The 9,722-nt window shown below is 39.7% G+C and overlaps 1 long non-coding RNA gene across 1 annotated transcript; it reads right to left on the bottom strand.

The window, feature by feature from the left end:
- Positions 1-2,828: 2,828 nt before the first annotated feature.
- On the bottom strand, positions 2,829-9,161 carry LOC118832916. The gene is made up of 2 exons (XR_005009236.1): positions 4,161-9,161; positions 2,829-3,179 (listed from the first exon to the last, which is right to left on the bottom strand). It is a non-coding gene; the product is annotated as an uncharacterized LOC118832916 (long non-coding RNA).
- Positions 9,162-9,722: the final 561 nt, after the last annotated feature.

Raw genomic sequence — 9,722 nt, 5'->3', positions numbered from 1 at the left:
ACTTGACACATGTACTAGCTGTGTGACCTTGGGCAAGTCACTTAACCCCAATTGCCCTGCCTCTCCCCCCAAAAAAGGAATAGGTGTCTTATTAGAAAGCTCTAGATGATATATTTTCTTTAGTTTCACAGAAGCAACTGGTACAGGTATCTCAGCTATTTCATCTATCCATTAAAAATAGTCGATAAATAAGGGGTTTTAGGAATCATGAGGGAGCAAGCATTATTTCTTTACCCTAAGTTCTGTCCACCTCGTCATGATTATTGGAATTCCTACTCCTAGGATCTCATTAAATAACTGAGTGATGGAAAGAGACAAAGAAAATTCCTAGGGTCGTAGGTCAAAGCTAGAAAGGACTCGGGGATTTTCTGGTCTGACTCCCTAACTCTACTGAGAGAAATGAGGCCTACATATGAAAAAGGACCATTTGTTTTGAGGGGCCCCTTATGAGTGAGGTCCCTATATTAGGCCTACTTAGGAGCACAGCATAAGGTTGCGTGGCCCCTTTGACGTGGCTTTAGAGGAAACCGAGGCGCTTGTTGTGTGTCCTTCCTTCCTGAAGAGGACCATGGTGTCAGGAAGGTGATGCTTCCACTTGAGGCTAAATTGGATTGAAGCGAGGGAGGGCTGTGCAAAGTCACCAGCCTTACTGTCTCCTCTGGAGCCATCTGGGTCCAGATATAGATCAGAATTAGTGGAGATGGCCCTGATGAGGCAGGGAGGGAAAGAGAAGGCTGGAGAGGTAGGACACTTCCAAGCTCCAGGATTTGCTTGACCTTTATTCTAGATTCGGAGCAGGGGAATCACTGAATGACAGGTGGAAGAACCTATGAAATCACCACCTAAAGGGAGGGGGTGGAGCCTGCACCTGAGCCCATGGTCTGAGCAGTTAACCGCAGCTCTGTGAGATCCTTGCTCCCCCTAACCCCACCCCTCTGAAGTCGACGGTCTGGGTGAGGGGGGGGGTCCTTGGGCAATATACTACCTACCTGACTCAAAGCAGGAACCTGCTCCAACTTGTCTTGAGTCTCCTGGCTTTTTCTTCTCCTGCTAGAAGTCTCTTATAGAGGTAAGGCTGGGGGTAGGTGGAGGATTCCCCTGGGGCCAGAAATCCTAGGAGTCCTGAGAAGGGGGCTGGGGAAGGAAGTGCCTTTCATTCTTTAGCTTAACCAATTATCTAAACTGGCTCCCCACTCCCCCCAAACTTGAGGTGCCAGGAAAAGAGCCAATGGGTTGTTTGATGTCTGCTGCCATCTAATAGGAGACCCTCTCTTTTTAGCAGATCTGATTTTCTCCTCTGCCTCCACCCTCCACGCAGCTCACTTCCTCAAACCCTATTAGATTTCTAGGTCCTCTTCCTAGGGAGTATGGTGAGGGGACAGAGAGGAGGAGTGAGGCCTGGCAGCTTCTCTTGACTTGGTTCCACCAGCCGCCCCACCCCCATTTCCCCCTCAAAGAGCTGGCTAAATGTAAAATGCCCCACCTTGTTCCCTCTTCCCCCCAACCACCTTCTACAACTGAAAAAACCTGTAATATAGCAGCAGCCACAGCCGGTTGAATTTCTGTGATTCACAGGACCAGCAGTCCTATTCTTGGCCTGCCTTCCAAATTGCTTGGTTGTTTTCAGTTCTTCTAGAGCGGGGGTTCTTAATTTTTGTGTAATGGACCTCTTGACAGTCTGCTGAAGGCTATGGACACCTTCTTGGAATACCCTTAAGTCATTTAAAGATGCAATTTTTTTTCCCCATCCAACTTCATGGAGCCTAGGTCAAGAACTCTCTTCTCTAGATACTGGAAAAGGCCACACTACTGAGGGGATGAGGGGAAGAATAAGAGAAAGAGGATTCCAAAATTCATACCTTGAGGATGGGGCAAAACTGGAGGTGGAATGTACTTGTCTCAATGTGTTTAATGTAAAGAAGAGGCTTGCCCAGGAGGCAGGAGTATATTTATACACACACACACACTGGTAGGACAATCCTCTTCCCCATCACCCACCGAGTAAAGCTGGTTGTGTTTGCTGTATAGATAGGCCTACAAAAATGGAATTGATGACTTGTGGGTACAATACATACAAGGGCCTGTCAGTTACCAAAGGATATAGGGCCAGTTAAATGTTAGATGTTTGTTTACAAATCATTAACTATTGGGAGATGGGGGGATGAGAGGTGAATAGATTTGGTAGAAAAGCTGAGAAATTGAGCTCAGGTGTGTGGAACTACTGCTGTAAATAAAGAATCTGAGTTAACTAATGCTATGGGATAAGGAGACATTATCCCAAAAAATGACAGGTGTAGCTCAAATCCAGGTTCCCCCAAGTGTCTCAGTCTGAAAATTAGAATCGTCTGTCAGGCTAACAAGGTGTTGACTGTGTTAGGCTGAGTTTGCACCATTGGATGGTGCCATGAGAGAAAGGGTTGGAAGTCAAACCGACAGAGGCTCAAACTGAAGCAAATAACAGGATGACTCCTAGATGCAGAATCAGAGATACACAGTCCAATCTGTTGGTTTTGCAGAGGAAATTGTGCCCAAGAGTTGGTGAGTTGGTCATGGTCACAAGGGATGCCAAAGTCAAATCCAGAGCTCACAATTCAGTCAGCTGAGGTCCTCTTTCCACTGTCCTAGTGATCAGCGAGCTCACTTATTGATAGTGAGTTTGATTGATTTCTCTGATCTTAGAAGCCAGGTCCCAATGCTGATGCCACCCCCCCACATGCAAGAGGAAACCCCAGCCCAAGACTGACAGTTTCAGAATTAAAAACTAATTCTGATTCCTGATTACTTGTATTCTAGTTCCCCTCAGGAAATCATTTTCAATACCAAGAAAGTTCTTTTAAAAAGAAACCGTTTATTACATGATTACATGATCTGGGGGAAAAGGTGAGGAAAGCAGCAAGTGTACAGAAGGTTGTTGAAGCAACAGGGGAGGTCACACAAGCACGATCTAATGGGGAAGGAGGGGAAACTAACAAAAGGTGGTCCAGCAGCGATAAATAAATAGCCTGCCCTCTCAAAGCTTACAGTCTATGGAGGGGATTTGTACTTATAACAAAGGACATATAATTATTGAAGAAATTAACAAAAGGTCTTCTTGGTGGATGTTCCTCTTCTCCGTATTCCTCTTCTCTGGTCCCAGAGCAGCTGTGGTAGGTCTCCTCAGCAACAGGACGGGATTGTGACTGGTATGTGAATGAAGAAAAAGAGACACTTGTTAAGTACTGGCTGAGATCCCTGTCAGAACAATATCAAATCCCTTTCCTTATCAAGGCCTCAGTTGCCTCCTCTGTAAAATGAAGCGAATGTGTGATTGTGCTCAAAGCATTGTGCCCCTTCTCAGGGATCTCTAAGATGCCTTGGAATTCGAAATCTCATGATTCTTCTACAGAGCAAGGACCCTGGTGTGTCCAACAAACTTTATACAAGGCTATGATACAGCCATTGTTTAGGGTGAGTAGTGCTCTGCAATTGAATCTGAGACAAGAAGTGCATATATTGTCATCCTGAAATGTCACAGACCTGATTGGAACCCAGGTCTTAAGCTCTGAGCCAGGTCAGCTTCTGTTATCCAACACTGCTGGTCAACAGCCTGGTAGTTTATAATATATTGGCTCTCTTTCACTGAAAGGGAAAAGGGAACTATATCAGACAGCATCTGGGTGGTATCCAGCATCCAACCACTGACACTATTAAGTGTTTAAAGGATGGTCTGAAATAATTCACAGAAGCATAGACTGTGGGTAAGTAGGTACAAATAGACCATCAGCTTCATTAAAAGGCTATCATCTGATAGCCAAACTACCAAAAAAAAAATAAATCTGTTGAGCACAATCACACATACTACAAATGTGTCACTAATTTGGCTATACCCTTTAAATGCAATATCACTGCTGGGAATATGCTTCAAGGAAGTCATTAGCAACATGGGGGAAACTTCCTAATGGTGCTTATCACTAAAGATATTTGTAATAGAGAAAACCTGGAACTATGTGGGAAATGGCTAAACAGTATTGCCCACTGCAGCTCACAAGAGAATTAAGAGAATGGCCCCCTAAACCCCAGAGAGTCTTGGGTTCACACTGATGCAAACATTCTTAAAAGGTCCCCAAATCTCATGTACAGGAGACGTTCCCTTAAAGATACAAAAGAAAGAAGACCTATACCTTCAACATGTATGATCCTGGTCCAGAAATCCACAATGAAAGGATCCAACCAATAACCTGGAGGGCTGCTTGGGCTTTTCAATGCAGGGCTTGTACCACACCTGGAAAACAAATTATACATATTAATGCACAGTCATAAGGGCTGGGAAGGTACTTTTGAAATATTATTTGTATATTTAGACGTGTCTTTTACTGCAGACTGCTGAAAGTTAAAAAGGAGTAAAGGGAGGCCCAGAGAGAAAGTGACAGACTAGTCAAAGCAAGGACTTCTAATTTCCACCTGATTCCAAATCCTGTAACATTACTATCAGCTTTATAAAAGTGAGTGGGGAGGTTGTGTTCTAAGTATAACATTTTTTCTCCTATTTTGCAATACACTTTCCGCTAAGTGGAAACCTGTCATGCAGACACTGTCTAGGTGACAGAGTAAAGATTCCGGCCTCTTAATTCCACCTGATTCCATATCCAGTAATGTTACTTTCACCTTTATGAAAAAGGATAGGGATTCATGCCTTAAGTGTAATTTTCCTCTTACTCTGAAATAACTTCTCCTAAGTGGAAACTTCCTAAGTAGATGACTTTTTAGTCATCTTCCTTCTCTCTACCCTGCCCAGGGATCCTTTAGAATATTTACATATCCCAAATAATCAAGAAAAAAAATTGGCACTTACCTGAAGTGGGATGTTGCCACTTACCAACCCAATTCTACTTACCAATACCAAGCACCACAAAAAAAAATTATATTCCACAAATCAAAGAGGATTGGATCTTCCAAGCACCATACAAACCCAAAAAGGAATGATAGTTTTTTTGTATTCCAGACCATGAAAAATGATGAGATCTTCCAAGCACCAAAAAACAAACACCCCAAAAAACTTGTATTCCATGAAGAATGGCAAATTTTGTATTCCAACCAAGGAGGAGAATGAGATCTTCAAGCATCAAAAAACAAAAACAAAAAAAACAAAAACCCCAAAACAAAAAAACCCAAGGCACCAAAAAGACTTGTATTCCACAAAGGACAATAAATTCTGTATTCCAAAACAAGGATGAAATCTTCCAAGCACACGCACACAAAAAAATAAAAACCAAAAAACACGTACTCCACAAAGAATAATTGTATTCCAAACCAGGGAGGATGATGAGATCTTTCAAGCACCAAAAAACAAAAAGCACCCTGAAAAAAAAAAACACCTTATATTCCACAAATGAGGAGCGATAAATTTTGTATTCCAAACCAAGGATGATGAAATCTTCCAAGCACAAAAAAGGAAACAAAACCAAAAGGCCAAAAAAAAAATTCTACAAAAAAAATTGTATTCCAAACCAGGATAAGATCTTCCAAGCACCAAAAAAATGACCAAAAAAAAAAAAAAAACACCCAAACAACCCATAGAACTTGTATTCCACAAATGAATTGTATTCCACAAGCCAAGGACGATGATGAGATCTTCCAAGCACCAAACAAACCCCCCGAAAGACCTTGTATTCTACAAATGAGAAATAAATTTTGTATTCCACAAACCAAGGAGGATGATGAGATCTTAGAAGCACAAAAAAAAGTCCCTTGTATTCCACAAAGAACAATAAATTTTGTATTCCAAACCAAGGAGGATGATGAGATCTTCAAAGCACAAAAAAAAAAGTCCCTTGTATTCCACAAAGAACAATAAATTTTGTATTCCAAACCAAGGATGCACCAAATAAACCCCCCGAAAGACTTTGTATTCCACAAATGAAGAATGATAAATTTTGTATTCCACAAATCAAGGATGATGAGATCTTTGAAGCATCAAACCACCAAAAAAACTTGTATTCCACAAATGAAGAGGAACGATATATTTTGTATTCCAAACCAAGGATGATTTCTTCCAAGCACCAAAACAAAAAAAAAAAGACAAAAACAAACAAAAAAAAAACAACTTGTATTCCACAGATGAAGATGACCAATAAATTTTGTATTCCAAACCAAGGATGATTTCTTCCAAGCACCAAAACAACAACAACAAAAAAAACAAACAAAAAAACTTGTATTCCACAGATGAAGATGACCAATAAATTTTGTATTCCAAACCAAGGAGGATGATGAGATCTTCCAGGCAGCTACCCACAAAAGAAAAACACCAAAAAAACCAAAACAAAAACCAAACCCTTAAAAAAAATAACTTGTATTCCACAAACCAAGGAGGATGGTTCATTCTTCCAGCCAGGAAATAAACCAAATGGGGCCAACAGATCTTCCAACTGCCAAATAAAAATTTGTATTCCACAAAAAGGGAGATAACCCAAAAAAAAAATTGTATTCCACAAAGATGAACTTGTATTCCATAAACCAGGAAGGATGCCCAAGGAAATTTTGTATTCCACAAGGATAAGAACTGGTATTCCACAAAATAATTGAGATGATTATATCTCCCAGCTGCCAAAGAAAATAACATATTCCACAAACCAATAACATATTCCACAAATTGTTACCATATTCCACAAACCAAGATGGGTGATTAAATATCACAGCAAATCAGAAAGAGAAAATTGGAGCCTCCAGCCAAATTATAAAAACAAACTTGTATTCCATAAACCAAAGGGGACAACTGGAAATCCAGATCAGTAGTTTAAAGACTACTTCTATCACATAAACCAAGGGGATCTACCAGCTTCTAAAATAAGGACAAACCAAAAACACACTACCTTTATTCCATGAAGCAAGGCGCATAATTGGATCTCCCAAATGCCAATTAAACCAACAAAGATCTATATTACTTAAAACAAGTAGGTCACTGGATGTCCCAGCTGCTTGTATATATTGCCTAAACCAAGGGAATCGACTAGATCTCCCAGGTCCCAGTTAAATAACCATTTCTACTGCATTACACAATCCAAGAGGTAATCCCCTCCTTGGATCTCCTAGCTGCCAATTAAATCAGCAACAACTATACAGCACAAATCATGGGACTCCAGCTGCCAATGAAAACAACTTGTATTACATAAACCAAGGAGACTGATTAGATCTCCCATTAGCCAATTAAAGCAACTAGTATTACATAATCCAAGGGCTTCGACTAGATCTCCTAGATACCAATTAAGCAGCAAAAATTTGTATTGCATAAACCAAGGGAGTTGACTGGTTCTCCCAACAGCCAATTAAAACAAATAACAGATTATTTTGTAATCTAAAAGGGTCAACTGCATCCAAGAGTTGCCCCAAAAAAACCAACTTGTATTTCATAAACCAAGGAGATCTCCCAGCTGCCAATTTACAAACTTTTATTCTAAAAACCAAGTGATATACTTAGAATGACCAGCCACTAAAATCAAAGAAAAACATTTCTTGCCAAATTAAAAAACCAAACTTCTGTTCCACAAACCACTGACATTGATTACCTCTCCCAGTAGCCAAATTTTAAAGTTATTGTATTCCACAAATCAAGAAAGACAATTGGATCTCCTAAGGGCCAATTTTATTTTTAACCCAACACTTCTATTCCACAAATGAAGCGGGATGATCTGTGTCCCAGCTGCCAAATTTTAAAATTTTGTATTCCACAAATCAAGGAGTATGATTGGATTGCCTAACTACCAAGTAAAAAACATAACAAAACAAAACAAAAACCCCAAACTTGTATTCTACAAACTAAGAGATCTCCCAGCTGACAAGTTGGGGGAGAAATCTTATTCCAGAAAGCAAGAGATAATTAGATCTCCCAGCTGCCAAATTTAAAAAATTTGTATTCCACAAATTAAAGATGACTGGATCCATCTCTTAGCTGACAAATTAAAACAAAACAAAACTAACACTTGTATTTGATCTCCAGGTGCCAAATCAAAAAAGAAAAATTGTATTCCACAAAGGTAGATGATTAAATCTTAGCCAATTTTTTAAAAATTGTATTCCAAAACCGAGAGGGACAGTTATATTGCCCAGATGCCAAATATATAACCTTGTATTCCACAAATCAAAGGGATGATTGGATCTCCTAAATGCCAATTTGGAAACATTTATTTCACAGATCAAGGGGGATGATTGTATCTAACATCAGGAAAATTTTAAAAATTTGTATTCCACAGATAAGGAAGGCGATTGGCTCTTCCAGCCGCCAATTTTTTAAAATTTGTATTCCACTGATCAAGGGGGATGTTTGGCTCTCCCAGTCACCAATAAAACAAAACCATTTATTCAAGAAACCAAGGTAGGAGGATTAGAGCTCCCAGCTGTCAAATTTTTAAGAAAGTTTGTATTCCACAGAAAACGAGGGAATGATTGGATGTCTGAGCTGATAAACAAGTTTTCATTCCACAAATTTTTGAAAAAAAAAAACAACAACTTGTCTTCCATAAAACCAAGGAGGACGGGTTCAGTCTCCCAGCAGCCAAATAATTTGTATTCCACAAAATAGCTAGAAGGCTTGAATGTCCCAGAAGGCACATAAAATTGTTGTGGTCAATACCTAGAGAAAAAGCGGCACTTACCAAAGCCACAAAAAGAATACAAATTTGTATTATACTTACCAATCGATACTTACCAACACAAAATTAAGAATCTGTACATATGGCCACCAAGTGGGAAAAAAATCCACATTCCATAAACCAAGTTGGGGTGGGAAGACAATTTCATTTTAGGTTCCAGGGGGAAAACAAATGAAAAAATTCCAGAAATAAGCCAGAAAAATTTAATATTCCAAAAATGAAATGAGGAGGGGAGGTGAGTAGTATTCCAGAAACTAAGCACAGAAAAAGACTCCAAAAACTAATTGGGGGTGGGGGTAGGGAGGGAGAATGTGCAGATTCCAGAAGCCACTCAGGAAAAATTCCAGAAAATAAGCACAGGAAAAAAATTCCAGATTCCAGAACCCAAGCATGAAAAAATCTTTCCAGAAATTAAGCATAGGATAAACTTGTAAACTTCAAAGACCAGGCAGGGGAAAAAATATTCCAGAAACCAAGCACAGGACAAAACTGTGAATTTCAAAAAACGGGCAGGAAAAATTAATATTCCAGAGACCAAGCACAGGAAAAAAAAATTATGAATTCTAGAAGCCAGATTGAAGGGGGGGGGGAGAGATGCATTTTTTTTTCATTCACTCATTCATTCCTTAACAGGAACAAGCACAGGAAAAAAAACTGTTGATTCCAGAAACCAGTCAGAAAAAAATACAACTACTATTCCAGAAACCCAAAGGGTTGGGGTGGGGGTGGGGGTGAAGAACAATATAACTAGTTAAAAAAACCAAAGTGGAGGAAAAAAAAAATTCTAGAAGCCAATCAGAGAAGGGGGGAATTATATTATGGAACCGGAGTACGGAAAAACACTACAGATTCCAGAAACCAAGCAAGAAAAAAAAAAACAGGGTAGAATTGAGACTTCAAAAACCAGGCACAATACTTTCTTCTCTGGGTGCCAAATTTCCAGAATACTTACCTGTCTGGACACCAATTTCCTAGAGTATTTGCATTTCTCAGAACCAAGTAGAATGCTCGCCTTTCCAGAAGGCAATGAGATTTTTTTTTTGCCTCTGACTCCCAAAAAAGAAGTAGAATATTTGATTCTTCAGAAAATGACTGAAA

The sequence above is a fragment of the Trichosurus vulpecula genome, chromosome X (genome assembly GCF_011100635.1).
Source record: "Trichosurus vulpecula isolate mTriVul1 chromosome X, mTriVul1.pri, whole genome shotgun sequence".
Classification (NCBI taxonomy): domain Eukaryota; kingdom Metazoa; phylum Chordata; class Mammalia; order Diprotodontia; family Phalangeridae; genus Trichosurus; species Trichosurus vulpecula.
The sequence above is the reverse complement of the archived record's forward strand: the minus strand, read 5'-3'. Positions and strand labels throughout refer to the sequence as shown.